We start from the raw sequence: 17,082 nt of genomic DNA, 5'->3' as shown, positions 1-17,082 counted from the left end.
ATCAGTGGCATTCCTATACACCAACAACAAGACAGAAGAGAGACAAATCAAGGAGTCGATCCCATTTACAATTGCACCCAAAACCATAAGATACCTAGGAATAAATTTAACCAAAGAGGCAAAGGATCTGTACTCAGAAAACTATAAAATACTCATGAAAGAAATTGAAGAAGACACAAAGAAATGGAAAAACGTTCCATGCTCATGGATTGGAAGAACAAACATTGTGAAGATGTCAACGCTACCTAGAGCAATCTACACATTCAATGCAATCCCCATCAAAATACCATCCACTTTTTTCAAAGCAATGGAACAAAGAATCCTAAAATTTGTATGGAACCAGAAGAGACCCCGAATAGCCAGAGGAATCTTGAAAAAGAAAAGCAAAGCCGGCGGCATCACAATTCCGGACTTCCAGCTCTATTACAAAGCTGTCATCATCAAGACAGTATGGTACGGGCACAAAAACAGACACATCGATCAATGGAACAGAATAGAGAGCCCAGAAATGGACCCTCAACTCTATGGTCAACTCATCTTTGACAAAGCAGGAAAGAATGTCCAATGGAAAAAAAGTCTCTTCAACAAATGGTGTTGGGAAAATTGGACAGCCACATGCAGAAGAATGAAACTGGACCATTTCCTTACACCACACACAAAAATAGACTCCAAATGGTTGAAAGACCTAAACGTGAGACAGGAGTCCGTCAAAATCCTCAAGGAGAACACAGGCAGCAACCTCTTCGACCTCAGCCGCAGCAACTTCTTCCTAGAAACATCGCCAAAGGCAAGGGAAGCCAGGGCAAAAATGAACTATTGGGATTTCATCAAGATAAAAAGCTTTTGCACAGCAAAAGAAACAGTCCACAAAACCAAAAGACAACCGACAGAATGGGAGAAGATATTTGCAAATGACCTATCAGATAAAGGGCTAGTATCCAAAATCTATAAAGAACTTATCAAACTCAACACCCAAAGAACAAATAATCCAATCAAGAAATGGTCAGAAGACATGAACGGATATTTTTCCAAAGAAGACATCCAAATGGCCAACAGACACGTGAAAAAGTGCTCCACATCGCTCGGCATCAGGGAAGTCCAAATCAAAACCTCAATGAGATACCACCTCACACCAGTCAGAATGGCTAAAATGAACAAGTCAGGAAACGACAGATGCTGGCGGGGATGCGGAGAAAGGGGAGCCCTCCTACACTGTTGGTGGGAATGCAAGCTGGTGCAGTCACTCTGGAAAACAGTACGGAGGTTCCTCAAACAGTTGAAAATAGAGCTACCATACGATCCAGCAATTGCACTACTGGGTATTTACCCCAAAGATACAAATGTAGGGATCCGACGGGGTACGTGCACCCCAATGTTCATAGCAGCAATGTCCACAATAGCCAAACTGTGGAAAGAGCCAAGATGTCCATTGACAGATGAAGGGATAAAGAAGAGGTGGTATATATACACAATGGAATATTATGCAGCCATCAAAAGGAATGAGATCTTGCCATTTGCAACGACGTGGATGGAACTGGAGGGTGTTATGCTGAGTGAAATCAGTCAATCAGAGAAAGACATGTATCATATGACCTCACTGATATGAGGAATTCTTAATCTCAGGAAACAAACTGAGGGTTGCTGGAGTGGTGGGGGGTGGGAGGGATGGGGTGGCTGGGTGATAGACATTGGGGAGGGTATGTGCTATGGTGAGCACTGTGAATTGTGCAAGACTGTTGAATCACAGATCTGTACTTCTGAAAGAAATAATGCAACATATGTTAAGAAAAAAGAAAAAGAAGAAGATAGCAGGAGGGGAAGAATGAAGGGGAGTAAGTCGGAGGGGGAGTTGAACCATGAGACACGATGGACTCTGAAAAACAAACTGAGTGTTCTAGAGGGGAGGAGGGTGGGGGATGGGTCAGCCTGGTGATGGGTATTAAAGAGGGCACGTTCTGCGTGGAGCACTGGGTGTTATGCACAAACAATGAATCATGGAACCCTACATCAGAAACTAATGACATAACGTATGGTGATTAACATAACAATAAAAAATTAAAAAATAACTATAAAAAAAGAATGTTTTGCCTAGTTGAGATCCTTTGCACTGCCATAGAAATTTTGGCACCAGTGTGTAAATTTCTATTAGAAAATCTATTGGCATGTGGCTTGGATTACACCGAATCTCTAGATAAATATGGATTGAATTTACATCTTAGCAGTGTTAAAATTTCAGATTGATGAACATAATGAATCTCTCCCGCTTATTTCCACAGCTTCCATCATATATGTCTGGTGCTTTTCAGTGTCTAAGTCTTGGACATTTTTCTTAAAGTTATCTCACTACTTATTCATGCTTTCAAGATATATTTTTTAATATTTGTTTTTCCAATGATTAATTGCTAGAATATAGACATAAAATTGAGTTTTTTAATTTGAACTTGTATCTAGCTAAGGGCACCTAGTTCTAGAAGCTTCTCCATAAATTACAATTTTCTATGTATATACACTCATGCGATATGGGAATAAAAACTACCTCTTGCCATTATTTTTATTTCTTTTTTCTGGCCTTATTTTACTGGCTAAGATCTCCAGTACAATATCCAATAAAAGTTATAGCAATGGTGATTTTTGCCTTGTTCCTAATCTTTGATGGAAAGCATTCACTTTCACTAGTAAGTATCCATGGTAGCTGGGTGCTTTCTGCAGAGTAAGGTCTGATGAGAACAAGGATGTTGTTCAGTTATAATCTTAAGTTGCTGAGAGTTTTTATCATGAATGGGTGTCGAATGTTTTCAAATGCCTTTTCCTCTATATACAAACGTATTCTTTTTGTTCCTCTAATTAGTCTGCTCATATAGTGAATTATGCTATATGATTTTCACATGGAAAACAAACTTGCTTTCCAGGGATAAACACCCAATGTGATATAGAGCCATATTCTTTTACACATTACTGGCATTGATTTGATGATATGTGTTAAGGGCTTCTGCATTTACTCTCCTGAGGGATATTGGTCTGCAGACTTCGTTTACTTGTAACTCTTGTAATCAAACTCTTTTGGGTATTTCAGGCCTGATTTGTTGGGAAAGTGTGGAGGAGGCTCAAGGCCTGCTCCTCAGCTTGGCCAGTTGAGAACCTTGTTATTTTAACAGCTGTTGATGAGAGACACAAGATTGAGGGGCTTAAGTCAAGCTACTGAGACTCATAGCAGCTTGACTGATAAAAGTGTAAATTTATGAAATTTATAGGCATTGTTGGTTGCTTCCCAAATCTGGTCTACCTCTTCCTTTTGCTGGCATGGTCTGTGTGGCCACATGCCTGGGGAGGCTAGATCTACTCTCCACTGGGGTTTGGGCCTACTTTATTTTTCTTTTTTAAATTTTTTATTTAAATTCAATTTAGTTAACATATAGTGTATTATTAGTTTCAGGGGTAGAATTTAGTGATTCATCAGTTACATATAACACTCAGTGCTCATTACATCCAGTGCGCTCCTTAATGCCCATCACCATATGGCCCCATCCCCCGCCCACCTGGGCCTTATTTACTTTAAGCCAAATATGCCTGACGCTCCTCAAAACCATCCTGAAAAGCCTTGGTTGACAAACTGAAGATGCAGAGTCAAAAGGTGGAAACACTGGGGTCCTTGAAGACTTTGAAATGCTGACTTTACCAACCTGTCTTGTTTGAGATAAAGTCCCAAAATATTTAAGCCATTTTAGTTGAATTTTGTGTTTTTTTGGTTAAAAAAAAAAGCACAAGCATTACAAAAATTATCTAATAGAGAAGTACATTTTGTAATCTAGTTACAGTGATCAAAACAATAAAGTTTTATTTTATGACCTTTGGAATATTTCAGAGAGAGGAAGAGAAGTGTATTAATGGGACTTCTATAGAACTCTGTGAGCCTGATGGCTTGTCCTTTTGCATTCTAGGGACATTGCAGCGCTCGGAATGATAACCAAGAATCTAAACATCCTGACAAGTAGGCAATCCAAGAGACACACGACAAATTTTTCATCCAGTTCCTTCACATTTTTTCACTCCATACTGCTCACACTTCTTGTATTTGTCACTGCAAAATCAGTGGCCTCATTTTCAGAACACCTCTAGGACATGTTATAATTTCTGTGGTTTCAGATTGTCTTGCATGGGTTATATTTTCACCTGTAGCCCTCATGCAGGGGCTCATTAATTACACCTAGAGAGGCTGGTCCCTGGCAGGGAGGGCAAGCATTAGTAAGCTGAAGCAACCACTGGGGCATGTCTGGGGGGCAGAGAAAAGTGCGAAAGGGTGTTTGCAGTTAGTTATTTTTCACCAAGAAACAGGGAGAAGAAGTTCAGACAGTGGATTACTATAGTAGCCTCCTATCTGGGACCTCTGTTTCTGTCCTTGCCCACCTGTGGTCTATTCAACACAGAGGGACCATAGTAAATCAGTCAGATTTTTTCACTCTCAAAGGCTTCCCACCTCATTCAGAGCAAAAGTGGAATTCCTTACATTAGACAAAGGCTGTGCATGATCTGGCCTGGATGCCTATCTCCACTCACCGAGCTCCTGCCATACTGGCATCCTTCCTTGTCCTCTAACACGTGGGGCAAGTTCAGGCCTCAGGGCCTTTGCACAGACTCCTTTGCCTGGTGAGTCTCCTCCCAAATATTTACTTGACCAACTCCCTCAATTCTTTTAGGTTTTCACTCAAATTTCACCCCAGGGAGCTTTTCCTCTCCCAAATTGGCAATTTTATCTTCCTTCATTGCCTTCGCCCTCCCCCCATGGCATTCCTCACATTTTTTAAAAATTTAATTAGCTAATTAAACTTGTCTATTTATGTAAACAAAAATTTAAGCTCTAGCACAGTAGGGATTTTCATCTGTTTTTGCTCATGGCTCTATTCACTCAAAAACTTGAGTCTTCAAAGGATATTGGCTAAATGAACAGAATGAGTTGAAATCTTGAATCAGCAGATCCATGATGAGGCAGCAGGATGAAGGTTGGATTTGGAGTGAACACTTTGGGGTGCAGTTGAACACATCTTCCACTTGAACTTTGGTGTAAATGCTGGGTCGAAGTAAATTATGTCTAATCTCAACCTCAGAGATTGCCATTCCTTAAAAAAGACTCTAATCTTCCATTATATTTTAAAAGTACGATAGTTAATAATTTAGTCAGGGTTTCTTAATTTCAGCGCTATTAACATTTTGGGACAAATAACTCTTTGTTGTGGGGGCTGTTCTGTGTATCATAGGGTGATCAGCAGCATCCCTGGTCTCTACTTATGCTCGGTGTGCCAGTGGCAAGCCCCTCCCCTGAGCTGTCACAACCAAAAATGTCTCCCGACATCATTGAATGTCACCTGGAGGGCAACACTCTCCTGGTTGAGAACCACTGATATCAGTAATTTTCATATATTCCTATTTGAATAAGGGGTTATATTTTTGATATAAGACATGTAATGGAGTGGAAATCATGGGGGATATCATGCTTACTTTTTCAACCCTTTGTAGTCTAAGCACATAATGACCGGTAGCAACATGTTACATTTGTAAATGTTAAGATAAAGTTTAAGAAGAAATAGAAAATGGATAACCCCTTGGTTAAAAGGCCTAGAAAGTCTACCCTTCAGGAGGGATAGTGAATGTTGAGGAGTCTCTTTCAGAAAAGAGCTTTGGCAAAATAAAAATAATGAAGAACAATGTGCATTCCTCCCTAATTTATACAGATGAAATCACACTAAAACAAATATTGCTTCATCACTGGGAAAATGGAATCACAAGGGGGAAAGAAGTCACATGAAGTCTGTGAGTAGAGGGGACACAGCTCCTTATTCATTTATTTCTGCTTTAGGATGATATGTGGCGTGTGTATGAAGAGTTTGGGTATAGGGATAGATGGGAGGTTTGTAAGTGAATTTCTGATGCCTCCCCTTTTGGAAAAAAAATGGTTGGTTGACTGATTAAAAGGTCTACTTGTAGAGACACCTCTTGGATGCTAGGGGGTACCTTCCTGGGACATTTGTCCAGGTAGCAGTCAACATAAGAGTCCCAAATCTCTGAGAACTACTTGCCACAAAACAATGCTTCTAATTTGGGGGGTTGAGTATGGTTCTCAGCAAATGTAAATTTTCAGAGTTATTTAAGGCACTTAATATTTGGTAAATACCAAACTGAATTGAAGGGATGTAACCTCAGAACTGTGGAAAATGGAAGTTTATTTTGCAACCATTTGCAGGAGGATGCCATCGAATGATAAATTGGAAGGAAGTAAAAGGAAGACTGGCAGCAGGCAAAAGAACTGATGAGTAGCAGAAAATCTCAAAACTTACTTTTTGAAATGTTTGGGGAAATTTGTTTTATACTTCCCAATTATTTTATGCGATACTTTTATCTCATCTGTATCAGAAACATCTATAGGTTATCCAAACAACCCTAGCCGTATTACCTTAGCATTCTTTCAAGTCAACGTAATGGAAATCCAGAAAGCCACGCAGCCCAGCCTCTGAGTCTCACTAAGACCAGAGTTTGAGCTACATTGATTAAGCCTCTAAACTCTTGGGTGTCAAAGGCATGTCACTAACTAGGTCACTCAAGGCACCAAGGAAGCCAAGAAAGGAAAGAACCGCCTAAAGGAAAGTGGCATTTAATTGGGAACCTCCAGACATCTGTCACTCTTGGTGATAAGAGCAAGAAAGGACTTCGCACATTTGTGACGCGCAGGTGGGACGGGACTGACAGCTGGAGGAACTGGAGCTGGGTGCAGGGGAGGGTGTGTGCGCGTGGGGAGGAATGAGAGGCTGCTTTTGAAGACTGGGCTCTTTCATCCCGAATATCATTTGGGAAAAAAAAAAAAAAAGCCTGGGGCCCAAATTGTATCCTAAAATGCTATCAGCTGTCCATTTAAGCGATACCCCTTGTGAAGCCGGGGTGCGCACCCACCTAAAGCACAGGTCAGGCCGAAAGTTTGGACCAGAAAGGTTGTGCGGGGCTCTGCTCCCAACAAAACAATGTTTCATCTCCGGGCCTCTTGGTTCAAACCCGTGTGCTCGCTCCTGCGGGGAGAGAGCGGCCCTGGAGACTCCTGCCTTTAATGAGCTTCCCAATCAGCTCGCGAGGGAAAGGCGCGCTCCCTCCCTCGCCCAGCCTGCGTCCTCGCCCTGCCCGCTCCGCTCATCCCTCCCCTTCTCCATTTCCCTTCCGTTCCCTCCCCGGCAGGGCGTAGCGGAGGCCGAGGTTGGGTCGGGTTCCCCGCCTGCCCGTCCCAAATCCCGCCGAGGGAGCCGCCACGCGGAGGACGAGCCCAAGAGGGCACAGGGGAGCGGGAGCCCGGGCCGTCACCGTCCGGGAGCGAGGGCGCAGCAGCGGCGCGCGGCCAGCGGCCACCCGGCAACCGACCGAGCGCAGAGCCTCGCCGCGTTCAACAAAGGCAGTCCGAGCGCGTGCGGCGTTTGCAACTCCAAGTAAGTGGGAAGCCGCGCGATTCTCGGCGGCGGCCCGGGGCGACTTTCCTTTACCCTCGCCCACTTGTCCGGGTGCCAGCCGCTGATGGCGGGACGAGTGGCAGAGAGGCTGCCTGGTAGTCCTTGCGAGGGGGCTGCCTCCAAAACGGATTTGCTCCGGAGGCCAACTGAGGCATAGCTGGCCGGGGAGCGGGGGGGGGGGGGGGGGGGGGGGGGGGGGGGGGGGGGGGGGGGGGGGGGGGGGAGTCGGGTCTGGGAGTCAGGGTGCGGGTAGGTGAGTGGGAGGAAAGCGGCTTGGGTCATGCCTTGCATGCCTGTGCACCGCGCGCCTGCTTCCAGCCGGACACCACGCCGGGGCTTCGCGCTTTGTAAAACCTGCCTTGGGAGGTGTGTCTGCGGCGCCTGAGCCGGCGGGGCTCGGGGTCCCGGCCTTTCTCCGCGTTTCCGCCTGCACCTGGGCTTGCTAGCGGCGGCCTCCGCGCTGGCTCTCGTGGGTTCGTTGCGGGGGGCTGCTCCTCCCAGGGCCGGGGGACAGCGAGAATCCCGCACGGAGCCGCAACACTCCTGGTCCTGCCCGCCGGACCGGGAGGGGCTCTAGAAAGGGTCACATTCAAAGTTTAAAAGACACACCTTAAACCCGTCTCCTCATTTGAACGCTACCTTTAATCACCGCCCTGGACGCAGGCACTTGAACTTCGCAGCTCACGTACATAAAGGTGGGCTATGTTTATTACTAATTTGCCGGATACTTAGTTTCTAAGAAATTAACGTTTTTAAAGCAAGGAACGTACTCACCTCCTTCCCATGCAAAACCTCAAACTTCCTCTCTTGAACACACACAGACACACCTCTTTCTCCTTAACAAAAACAACAGAACACACACCTCTAGTTTATACACACTTTGCTGTTAACTCTTGTTATCTATGTTAACAGTTGCTTTGTAAGTTTGGGGATACATTGAAAAAAATAGGAGTGGCGGGGGGGGCGGAGAGGAGGCAGATGAGGGAGAATGAACAATGGGTGGGACATCAAAGTTTCCCTCTGAGCATCTTTCGTCTGGGTGGGCATGTTGCTTTAGCAGCTTGAGAAAGGTGGTATGTGCCTGTGAGTGTGGGAGCAAGGGCCTGGGAGGAGGTTGAGGAGCTACCAAGAAGAGCTTTTGGACTAGTAACATAAGGAAGCAGTTTCAGTCCAGGCAAATGTGAAGCTGATGAAACAGTAGAGCCCATTTAGCCCCGTGATTACCGGGGACTAATTGATATGTGGAGATATTTCAAGGTATTGATAGCGAAACAAAAGAAGGGTCTCCCAGCACAAAATAAAGCATGCATTTTCCATCTTCATTATGTGCCTTTTTAAGTAAATTAGGCACTTTAAAGACCAAATCATTAAAAAACACTCACAGTCCAGTTAAATTCAAAGGAAATTAGAGCGGGTATTAGTTCTTTTCCCCTTTTGGGCTATGGGTTCCTTTCGAGTGGCAATACTTGTAGTTTCTCATTGAAACTAGAGCAGGAGATTTTTTTATTTTATTTAAACAACAACAATAACCTACTTCCATTATTCTGTGCTTTAGGAAACTTTTGTGCTGTGAGTTCTCTAACTGTGCTTTACATCCTCAGAAGGTGATCTCCCCCCACTCCCACCCCTACTGTTCCCAGGCCCCCTTTAGGACAGTTTTCTTCTCATGAGTGAGATCTGTGAGGAGTGCCCACCTGAAGCCATACAGGACCACAGTAGGTGTTCTCTTTCAGCTGGTCACGTGGGGCTACAACTGCATTGTATTTTCTTTGTTTTAAAGATTGATTTATTTGAGAAAGGGAAAGAGCGCGTGCAAGGGGCAGAGGGAGAGAGTCTTAAGCCGACTTCGCACCGAGCACAGAGTCCCACGCAGGGCTCATTCCCACGATCCTGAGATCAGGACCTGAGCTGAAACCAGGTGGGGTTGCTTAGCGGACTGCGCCGCCAGCTCCCCGCGTTGTATTTTCCAAGAGGGAGCAGTGTTAATGCCCAGTTAACATCTTGTTAATATATACCTTGTATTACGTGATGTTTAAATGAGGTATTACAGAGAATGAGGATAATTTAACAGTACATAGAATATATAATATAATAATACATACTTCTGTGGTTTCCTAGACCTCTTTGCATGATATTTGGAGTAATAAATTTGCAAATTTATTGAGAGCTTCAATGCACCTCATTTGGTCTTTACATACAGCAATATGTAGCAGGACACTTTTTTTTTTTATCGGCATTTTTTTTCCTCTGGTAAAGCCAGTTGCCTTGTTTGAATTTTCACGAAACTTGATAATTGGCAATAACCTGAGAGAAATAAGGTCCCCAAATAGTTTAATCACTTTTATCAATAAAATCAATCTTAGGAATGAAATATTTTAGGTTTAAATGCTTCCCCCCCCCCTTTGAAGATACTCTCGCTTTCTCATGTAAATGATCTCTCGTGGATTCTGATCCTCTTTCTCACATGTGGTGGGGTTTTTTTTTTTTTTATTACTCTTCAAAATTTTCTCAGGAGACTGAGTTAAATGGTATGTGTGGTTAGCTAACGGCAGATTGAAGTCCGGAAGTCAAAATTCGGAATATATATTAAAGTTCTCCCCTCCTGCTTTTAATATGGTAGCGTAGGGATATGGGGAGTGGTCCTTGACTTCTCTCCTGAAGGTCATGTCCGCATTGAGAGCACCCAGGGGGATCAGAGAGCAAGCATGGTCTACACCTGAGTGCCTTGGAGTCTAGTTTAAGGTGTGGCTTACTCTGGAGCCCTGGGGGGAGTCCGGGCTCTCCAACTGTGCCCTTCCATTGCTGGGATGCTGAATGGGGCTTCTTTGAAAGGTTAAGGCTGCTGTTCTAATGAATAATCGGAAGAACTTCTGTCTCCTCTTGGCACAAGGCCATGCCTTTGCTCTGTGGTAAAGTAATGTTCAGATATGGATCTTCTCTTTATGAGCTGGGCCGGCTTTTTTCCATTCAGACCCAACTGGCCTAAGTGGGATTTGGGCCACAGCCTGACTCTGGGAAGTTGCTCTTCATTCCTGATGTTTATGGCCAATTCAAGTTTCCATCCATTGAGCCATTTTTCCACCCACTTCATGCCAGTCTTGTATGTGGCAGAGTTCTCTGTCATACGATCTTTCTTGGTTGTCAAATATAACAAGCCTTTCGTTCTGCCTTGTTTTAATATTTGGTAAAAAAAAAAAAAAAGTTAAAATGTCTGTAGTTTAAAAGAGTAGCTATAATGTGACATCGTCAGAGGGTGTTATATTTATGGTAACATTGTGGATTCCATTATGTAGATCACATTCACCACGAATCCCTATTTCTTCAGCATAGGCAAAGAATACAGTGAATAGTTGATGCTTGAGATAGTTTGAGAAATAAAATTTAATTTCTTCTAGGATTTGTTTTTTTAACCATTTCTTCACAGTAGGTTTAGGTAAAGTGACATATCAAAAAAAAAATCATGATGTATTTCCTAAAAGCAGAATTCTTAGATTCCTAAACATCATACTTAGTTAAAAAAAAAAAAGTTAAATTTTGTATATGAATCTTGAAACAAGTGAGTCATCGTAACTGACTCTTAATTCTAAGAACTGTGCTTAGTACAAACCAAAATGTCACTTAAAAGGCAAATAGCATATGCTGTATTCCTAACCTTTTGTTTCCACTTCTTCCAACTTTAACACTTCCCTATCCCCCTCGTCTGGCCTCTCATTACTCCGTTCTATTCATCCAGCGCCATCATTTCCCATTTAACAAGTCCCAGGGTGTCTCTCCCAATTCCTTCGCCATATCTGTGGTGGTGTATACATCTTCATGTACCTGTGTATCGGGAAGGGTTGCCCATATCTTGGGATGCATGGAAGGCTGGGCCTTTCCAGCTGAAATTTTCACATTTTTCTGACCTGGTTCACTGAAATCTGTTTTTTGGTCCAATGTGCTCTCTGTGGACTCCCCTGGATTGTTTCCCTTTTGATTAAGACCCTGGCTAGGATCAGTTTATGCTTTTGTCCCTATGAGAGGTGTTGGCTTCATTCTCCCCTAGTTTCTCAACTTCAGTGGAGCCAGGATTACTCACCTCCATCCCCCCAGGTCCTCCCTCAGCAATGCAATGTTTCTTGCTCCTATGGCGAGTCAATTTAACCATAATAAACAGTTTTGATTATATAAATGCTAGCTCCCTAATACTGTGCTAGACAATGTAATATACTCAAGAAATAAAACAGTTTCTTTTCTCTAAGGCTTACAGTTTTACAATTCCATTTGTATATGGAAATGGCGCTAACTTGTGAAATCCTTTATTACAAATACATTTAAAAGAGATGTCAGACAATGAAAATCCATTTATACCCCCCCCATCTCTGGAAAAACACTTTAAAAGTTACAGGTCATTTCATCAAACAAATGGCTTGCCAACACTGCTTTCTTAGGATTATCTGATTATCTTTTACTGCAACCTCCCTGACATATTAACTTTTTCCAACTTCCTTGGCCAATCCTCTCAGCATTTTTTTTTTCCGCTTCTTTTCCCCTCAACTTCCAAATGTGGACATTCATTTCCAAATATTCAGATCTCGCCCCCTACCCCTCCCTCTCTCTCCAGATGTTTCAGTATTGATCATGACTCTGAGTTTCTACTTCAATTTTCATGAGAGAACTCTCAAATCTCTCCATTCTCTATTGAGTTTTGGTGTCACACCTAAAATTTTTTTTTAAATGAATACTAAAGGGGATGCTTTGAGCACAGCCCTAGTTGGGGAAGGAGATTGAAGCAAAGGACTTCTTGTTATTTTATTCTTAATCCCAACAGACTTCTACACATATCGACTGTCCCATTACATGTCAGGTAGTGTGATAGGGGATACAAAAATAAATAGGCCTTCAAATAGCTTATGGGCCACTCAGTGTATGTGTGAATACCATTAAAATAACTACACACAAGTTACAGTAAGATATGTACATACAAAGTTTTTGTCCTAAGCAGTTCCCGCAAAAAAGTGATTTAAAAAAAAAAAAACATTTTAATGAGAAAAGAGGAACTTTAACTCAAAAAGGCTAAATGGAGAAGGTGATAATATTTATTTCAGAATCATCACTGTCTTTTGGTTACTTCATTGCCATTTATTCTGGAAGAGAAATTGAACTCTCGATTCCTTTGTGGTTTCATTTCACATTGGCCATGTGATAAGGCAGATAGGAAATGACTGAAGGTGACATCTGAGAATTCACTCGGAGTTATTTGGAATAAATATAATATTAAAGACTTGACGCATCGCCGTAGATGGCCTCTTCAGGAAAATATATACCGGACATGAGATGACTGTCCTTCAGTGGAAATCTATGCATGGAGGAAAAAAAGCAAATCCTCCATGTCAGCTGTGAAATTTGGATGAAACTGTGAGTCAGAGGTTGAAGGCACCCAAGGAGGGTTTCCCAGGCAAATCTGTCCTCTAGGTGGAGCTCTGATTCTGCCCTGCTCTTCTCTTCTCCCCTTCAAGTGACTTTAACTCTTGCTTTTCCCAGCAGGGTTGACCCTGGAGGAGCTCATCTTTTCCCTGTCATAGTTACTCACCATTACCACAAGATCCACCCCACCCACACCATGCGCCCTTAAAGCCAGGGACTCTCTCCCATTCATCTCAAGAACCCTAGAATGTCTAGCACCAGACCATTGAAAATGACCAATAATGCCTGGCAAATGAGTGAAAAAAGTAAATGACTGAATACCATTCTCTCTGCCTCTCATGCTCCAAAGACCTTGATGATCTGTTCTCTATACATAATCCCTCTAAACATCACCTGGTGCCAATTTCTTATTTAAATCTGAGCACCCCCATTCTCAGCCTCGAACCTCTATAAAAAGCCTCTCCATCTCTCATTTCTTCACCTCCTTCATTCCAAGGGTCATCTAAGCCTGCCAGTTCTGTGGCCTGTCTTCCTAATCATACTCCCCGTCGTCTACTTTATGCCCAAACCTTGAATGGTCTCTGACTCATGGCTACCTCCATAATGGGGAGAGAAATCTGACTTACCTCTTCTTTAACAGACCATATAATTCAAAGCTATAGGACTAATCACTTGGAGACTTATTTTCATTATAACTCCAATGTGGCTATAAAACATTTGCTTTTCAGAACTTTTTACATTTATTTTTTTATATTTTTGTAACAATTCTAGTTAGGCTGAGCAAGATTTTTTTTTTTTTCAAACAGATACAGTTAAGCTTAGAGAGGTTAAGGTGACCCCAGTAAGTGCCATGAAAGTATTAAAGATTTTGGGGCGCCTGGTTGGCTCAGTCGGTTAAGCATCTGCCTTCGGCTCAGGTCATGATCCCAGGGTCCTGGGATTGAGTCCTGCATCGGGCTCCCTGTTCAGTGGGGAGTCTGCTCCTCCCTCTCCCTCTGCCTCTCCCCCTGCTCATGCTCGCTCGCTCTCTGACAAATAAATAAATCTTAAAAAAAAAAAAAAACAAAGGTTTTAAAATTCCTACTTTGGGTATTTTCTTCTCCTCTATAAGATAATGCCATTTCTTCCTTTGGCTAATTTTTATGTCCCAGTTGCCTCTTATATCAAACCTAAACTCCAATGTATATGTAGTAAGAGGCCAAATAACCTAGGGTAGTGGTTCCCTGTCTTCAGTGCTTATCAGAATAACTAGAGTCATGTCCTAGCTTCCAGATGCCTGGGGCCCATGCCTACAGATTCTGACTCGAGAGGTGGAATCAAGGAACCTGGACATGTGACAGGCCACCTGGATGCTGGTGATGCAGTAGATATATCAGCTCTAACACTCCCTTATTTGAGCTCCAAGGTCAAGGCAATCAAGGTAGAAACCACAGCAATACTTACTACTAGCTCTGTGACCATCAGCAGATGCCATGGTTTTTCTTCAATTGCCTGGTTTCTCATTTTAATGGGAGCACAAATACTTCCCTTGTAGGATTGCCATGACTATTAATCTAGAAAATGAACATGAAGGCCTGAACCCAGAGTCTGATGGCTCGGGAGTGTTGGATGGGGATGATGAAGTTACTAATTACGGGGGGACACAATGACGCTGTGCCCAATGACACCGTGCTCCCCCACGGCTTTTATTTCTCAGGCCTAGTTGGGTTCTCAAACAGGCAGACTGAAACCTGGGTGAGACCCTTCTACTGCTCTCCACACTCTCAGATCATTCTCTGCAAAGGCAGCTCCCAAATTCCCTTTCTCTGAAAAGAAACCTACAACGTGTGGTCATGCTTAAGGCCTGGGGTCTCCAAATCAGGCTTCTGCTGACCGTGGCCTTTCTTGTAGCGTCTAGGAGAGCATTGTGCTTTCAGGGCACCCCCTGGTCCAATGCACCCATCCCACTGCTGACGCTGGGGATGCCCATAACCGCATTCTCCCTGACTCCTGCTGCCACCAAGGAAGCATCAGCTCAGAGGAAGGAGTCCAGGTGAAGCTGCAGAAACCCACATGGTTTCCCTGCAGTTCTGCCTGTTGTTCAGTGTGGGATGGTGCGTGTGTCACGGAATCTCATGCAACCTCAGGATTTTTTAGCTGTCAGATGTCGGTGAGGATGGTGATGGTATCACTTGCTTTGCCTTCGGTGATAAAGGTACATTGTGACAATCCAACGTTTATAAACTGTAAACTCTTACGCTAAATGTGAGCGGTTCGTAATAAAATCTGTGGGGCCAGTTCTTTCTTTTTCCTCGATTCTGCTGCTTGTCATTGTCACTTCCTGAGGATGCCTAGAGACGCTTAAGGTGCCCGAAGGTAAGTTTGGATGAAGTGAGAAGGAGGAGAAATGTGTGAAGGGTATGAAGAAACAAAAATCTGAGTCAGAGTGTCGGGGTGGGGGGAAGCAAGAAGACAATCCTAAAAAAAGGATAAACTGAAATGGTTTTGCATTCTTTTACTAAATATTATATTATAATTCTTCCTAAGAGTTGTCAAGGAGACATACCAAATTTTTCAATCGGTTATGTTCGCTAAATTTAGGTCTTTGCAATTGAATAGCAACACTGTTTACACTGTAGCAGGCACTCCTCACACTTTCATGGGCATTTCAGTCCCTTGGAGATCTTGCCAAAATGCAGGCTGGTTTAGCAGGCATTCGACAGACTCTTAGAGCCTGAACATCTCCTACAGCGATAGCAATAGCCAGGCTGCTGGCCTGGGGACCTGACTTTGAGTAGCCAGCCACCAGGGTGGAGATCAACAAACTTGAGAGAATGGGAGAGGGATCAGAACTCTCCGGTCATGATATTCACAGCCTAATACAAACATTGAGGGTCATGGGCAATAACCCTTCTTGCTACATGCAAAGCTACTCATGCCTATACTTCATGTCCGAATATTTACAGTGTTTGGTTGTTTATAAAAATTTGCAATCACCATCTGAATTCCTACTTGCCTCAGCTGAAGACCCTTAGAGTAAGAGGCCCCCTGCCAGGTGTGTACAAGTGTCTCCTTCCAGTGCTTTCCCTGGAGTGGACAAGTGATCCAAATCCTGCTGCCTTAATTTGCCTTAAAAGCTAGTGAGACGTGTTTAGGAAACTTCATTCTTAGTATGAAAAGGATATCATTTGTTTTCTTGGTGCTAGAATATTCTCTGCTTCAGTTTTTGACTATGATTCTCTTTGTCCCTTCCATACCGTAATGGAAGTCGAGCAGGTGTCCTCCATCTTTGTGACTTCCGAGAAGACGCTGGGCTCCCCAGAGAAGGAGCCAGAGATTTTTGCCTCAGAGCCAGGTTTAAGCAATAAGGAACATATCTCAGTACCATTCTTGGGTAACAAAATCTTCACTCAAGCTAAAACAAATGGAGACCACACACAGTTTTCAAATGATATTTTCATACTGGCCTTCCTTGTTTGCTAATAATGTAGGCTTTTCTAAACCTAGCCCTGGGATTCTTGCCCATAATATTCAAGGATCATCCCTGAAGTTTCGGCAGATAGTGGTCTTCATTTGGGATCCTAAGAACACCAGAGGGGTTCTAAGTGGGTATGTGCTAGCTGGTGCCTATGGGGCGTCCATGTTAAGCCTGAAGTGGGATCTTTGGCTTAAAAGAAATACCCTGCAGCTTTGGAGACTCTTAGGCAAGGGTCAATTTTGTTGTTCAAAAAATATTTTCTACAAAAAAAAAAAAATGTTGCCTTCTCTGTGCAATATATTTCTGTATGTATGGTCCAAGGGGTATAACTGAGGAAGACTGAACTGCTCTAGGAAGGGAAGCAGGTAGTTTATTAGATTATTTTAACGAATTTAGGTACTTAAATTTTGTAACAAGAGCCTTTATTCCTATCCTCTTTTTTAATTTACAACATACATTTAACTATTAAATTCAGTGTCTTTGGCAATATTCAGAATCTCAAATATAGCTCCATGCATGTCAAAGTTGTGAAAAGGTGGCTTCACTTTAATCATATGAAAAATAATGAAGTTTTCTCATTATTATATTTGTTATTAAAAAAAACAAATATTTACCTGAAACAAACATCATTTTTTTCCTCCTCCTAGAAAAATGTATATTCATGGTATAAGATGCTCAAAGTCTTAAATATAAAGAAGAAAAACTCACTTGCTTCAAAGAGATACTGCTATTAACACTCTG

At 42.9% G+C, this 17,082-nt stretch overlaps 1 protein-coding gene across 2 annotated transcripts in view; it reads left to right on the top strand.

The window, feature by feature from the left end:
* Window positions 1-7,190: 7,190 nt before the first annotated feature.
* Window positions 7,191-17,082, top strand: part of PTN (pleiotrophin) — a 97,106-nt gene continuing 87,214 nt past the window's right edge. The window contains exon 1 of one of the 2 annotated variants that reach the window (XM_025854830.2): window positions 7,191-7,460. The gene's annotated coding sequence lies outside the window, so the exon portion shown is untranslated. The remainder of the gene's footprint in view (window positions 7,461-17,082) is intronic. The other variant, XM_025854829.2, reaches the window with a different exon arrangement.

The sequence above is a fragment of the Callorhinus ursinus genome, unplaced genomic scaffold, assembly GCF_003265705.2.
Source record: "Callorhinus ursinus isolate GAN/ISIS: 27379988/994484 unplaced genomic scaffold, GSC_fseal_2.0 scaffold12, whole genome shotgun sequence".
Classification (NCBI taxonomy): domain Eukaryota; kingdom Metazoa; phylum Chordata; class Mammalia; order Carnivora; family Otariidae; genus Callorhinus; species Callorhinus ursinus.
The sequence above is the reverse complement of the archived record's forward strand: the minus strand, read 5'-3'. Positions and strand labels throughout refer to the sequence as shown.